The sequence below is a fragment of the Ursus arctos genome, unplaced genomic scaffold (genome assembly GCF_023065955.2).
Source record: "Ursus arctos isolate Adak ecotype North America unplaced genomic scaffold, UrsArc2.0 scaffold_4, whole genome shotgun sequence".
Taxonomy (NCBI): domain Eukaryota; kingdom Metazoa; phylum Chordata; class Mammalia; order Carnivora; family Ursidae; genus Ursus; species Ursus arctos.
In genome coordinates this window covers 27,315,161-27,318,843 of record NW_026623056.1, presented here as the reverse complement: position 1 = coordinate 27,318,843, position 3,683 = coordinate 27,315,161, and the positions used below count along the sequence as shown (strand labels likewise).

At 48.3% G+C, this 3,683-nt stretch overlaps 1 pseudogene; it reads right to left on the bottom strand.

Annotated features, from left to right (window-relative positions):
• Nucleotides 1-3,154: 3,154 nt before the first annotated feature.
• LOC130542696 (U4 spliceosomal RNA) lies at nt 3,155-3,220 on the bottom strand (annotated as a pseudogene).
• Nucleotides 3,221-3,683: the final 463 nt, after the last annotated feature.

Genomic DNA, 3,683 nt, shown 5'->3' with positions numbered 1-3,683 from the left:
CATGAGAGGAAGTTGATCCATAGAGGCATGATCTGGTAATTTCCTTCCTGTAAGTTGCTGCTAACATTTTGCTGTTCTTTCGGTCTTTTTTTTTTTTTTTTAAGATTTTGTTTATTTATTTGAGAGAGAGAGAGAGAGCACACAAGTGGGGGGGAGGGGCAAAGGGAGAGGGAGAAGCAGACTCCCTGCTGAGCAGGGAGCCCAATGTGGGGCTGGATCCCAGGACCCCGGGATCATGACCTGAGCCGAAGGCAGACGCTTAACTGACTGAGTCACCCAGCGGCCCCGTCTTCCAGTCTTTATCCAAACCACAAAACATTGCCTCATGTGCCTGGGAAGAATTCGCTATATCAGGAAAATACATGGCAATACCATTCCCAGCATTAACATGTCTTTTCATTTTTGATCTTTATTTATCTCTCTGCCCGGTCATTCAAGTCAGACCTGAAGAACAGTCCTCCCGCTCCAGAGACCTGTCCCTGGTTCACAACCAACTGAGCGCTGGGTCATGCCGCAAAGACAAAACAATAAGTTATACATTCAAACGGACATTTTGGGGAGGTACAAGCAAAATCTGGAACTTTCGTTGGAGTATCAGTAGAATTACCCCCATATTGCTCCCATGAATAATTTCCGTGATGGTTAAATGTGTAAGTGATTCCCCACAAGGCACTATTCAAAGACAAACTCATCTTTGGTTTCACCCCTCTTCGCTTGGAGAAGTTAAGTAGCTCTGGAGGGCTGTTGTTCAGTAGATGTATCGTATACTTCAATATGTAACTTTAAATCTTCTAGTAGCCACATTTATAATAAAATAAAAAAAACAAGAACAGAAATTAATTATAATTAAGTATGCTATTTCACCCAACATGTCTAAAATGTTATAATTTCAACATGTATCCACATAACAATAATGAGATATCTTACATTCTTTTTGTCCTACAAAATCTCAAAATCTTTTAAAAATTCTTTTAAATTATTTTTTAAAGATTTTACTTATTTATGTTGATAGAGAGAGAGCACGAGCGCAGGGAGAGGGAGAAGCAGCCTCCGCTGAGCAGGGAGCCCGATGCGGGGCTCAGTCCCAGGACCCTGGGATCGTGACCTGAACTGAAGGTAGACGCTTAACTGAGTCACCCACACGCCCCAAATTCTCAAAATCCGGTATGTACTCTAGGCTTGCAGTGTATCTCAATTCAGAGTAGCCACGTCTCCAGCGCTCGTAGCCACAGCGGCTAGTGGTAACCACGCTGGCCAGCACAGGTGTAGAGCGTTGAATCGGAATTTTATCGCTTGGCCTTCCGGATCCTTTCCAACTGGACCCTCGTTCGGTGAATCAGGCACATTTATTTCACTTCTGAACAGACAGGAGGCATCCTAGAGAACTTCCCTCATTTTACAACTAATTCCCTGTGAGCCCAGACATGGAAACGAGCTGCTTGACGTACGCCAATATTTCGTGGCAACACCAAGGATTTCCTGACTCCTAGAGCAAGTGGAACTGTTGGGGCCAATTAAGTAAAGTGCAGTTATCTATTAAAAAATGCTACTGGAGAGAATGATTGAATGAATGATTCCTGCTCTGCTTGGCTGAGGGTTTTAGTTGACTTCAGCTTCTCAGAATTAGTCACCCCGCAGTCAGTCCCATGACTCTCAGTGGCAGGGTGGGCTGCCCTTTAGATGGCTTTTAGAGGAAGGAGCCTTGTGCTCTGTGTGAAAGAGGAATTTGTGGAAGGTCACCCTCGGGCTAAGCTAGAGATTCCATAGAAGATACACCACCCATTCCCCGTTCAGGCAAACTCAATGCATGGCCAGGGTCTCCCATGTGCCCCCACTGTTTGGACTCAAACCAGAGAATGGGAAATGGAAGTCAGCGTCCACACAGACTTGCAGGAAGCAGGAGTCAGGCTGAATGGGCCCATCCCTAGCAGGCAGCAGGGAAACAGAACACAGCAGCTCCAGGAGCCCTGGTCTCAAGACCAGGAGCGCCAGAAGATTCTGGGTGCAAAGGGACCACATCCCTCCACTTAGAGATGCCCTCGGTACTCATTTCAGGGGCCTGTCTCAGGGCTCCTCAAACTTTAATGTTCACCTGAATCCCCTGGGGATCTTGCTAAAATGAAGATTCTGCCTCAGTAGTCTAAGGGTTGGGCCTTGGGTTCAACCTTCCTAACCATCTCCCAGGTGACAGTTCCTGTTGGTCCATGGACCACACGTAATAGCAGATGAGTGGCCGGTGCCTGAGGAGGCCCAGTCAGGCTGGATACAGCTGGGTTATTTCTCCCCACCGAGACTTCTGGAACTAGTGCTAATAAAGGGCAGCCATTGCTCTAAGCCTCAATGCTAACTCATTCAGTCTTCACAACAGCATGACGAGCTGGTGAATATTATTATCGTCCTTATTTATGGAGGAAGAAACCAAAGCACAGAGAGAGTAGGGGACTTGCCTACAGCTGGTGGGCGATGACACGGGGGCTTGAACCCAGCCGGCCTGGGCCGCCCTGCACGTGAAGGGCCAGGCGTCTGGAGCAAGTCTTGACAGACTCTGAGGCCGCTGAACGTTCTCTCAGCTAGGTGCTGACAAATATGTCTGTGGTCTCACAGCAGAATCCTGTCAAACTGTGATGAGCTCTCCAAAGTTTGCTTCAAAATACATGAAAACCATCCCCTCACCAGCCTTAGCCCACAAAATGCTTTTTATCTTCAAACAACTTCAAAGCCTATTTGTTGTTGTTTCTTTTTTTTTAAATAAAAGTTTAGTTTCTTAGGAATTCTGAAAGGGTATTAAAAGTAATCAGTATGGACTTGAGGAATTTTATCTTCAACTTCCTCACTCTGGGGGACGGGCCCTATTCATAAGCTTCAAACGTTGATCTGTCTTCTCTTTGTTTGAGGGGAGGTAGGGCTGTGTCATCCTGTTGGGCCCAGTTTTCTGGTTTTCTCGTTTGTTCTCTGCTGGATCCATGGCCATTTATGGTTATGATTGGAGTTGAGCATGGTGGAGCTGAGCGCTAGTCCTGGGACCAGGCTAACGGGGTTCCAGGGTGGCCGTGTGGCCTGTCGGCTCACACCCCTTCTTAGGGCTCAGTTTCCTCATTTGTGCTACGAAGCGTGTGGCCAGATGCTCTGATGAGCTAGCACACGCGTGTTCCTCCTCAATTAGCAATAATCGCGCCTCGGGTCAACCTCATTGGCTACGATACTGTCGCTGCGCAAGGCCGTCGTGCTCGTTCTGAGAGTTCCTGATCTTTGTGAGGTTTTTCCCAGCCGTTGCTGGTTTTTTGTGTGATTAACTGTTCTCACCATCGGGGTGACCGGTTCCTACCACGTCTCCGTAGGCTGGGTCCCTCTCACTTGTTCCCAAGGCTCACCCTTCCTCACGGATATTCGGCTAGCCCTGGCTTACATTCCCACACGGGCTCCCTATTGCCCGCTCGACCCGGTCCACACTTACCCTGGTCCCAGCTCCCCTCGTGTTCTGCGTACGTTCCTCCAGCCCAGCCTCTCTGTGAGTGACCCCTCTGACCTGCTCTTCTTCTTGCCTCCACGCCTTTTACGTGTAGTATCCTCCTGCCTTTCCTGCCCCGCCTTCCCCTGCCTGCCTAGCGAACTCCTACTCATCCTCCAACACCCTCCTCAATGGTGTCTTCTAAGAAGTTCGTTAGGATCCATTTGGGTAAAAC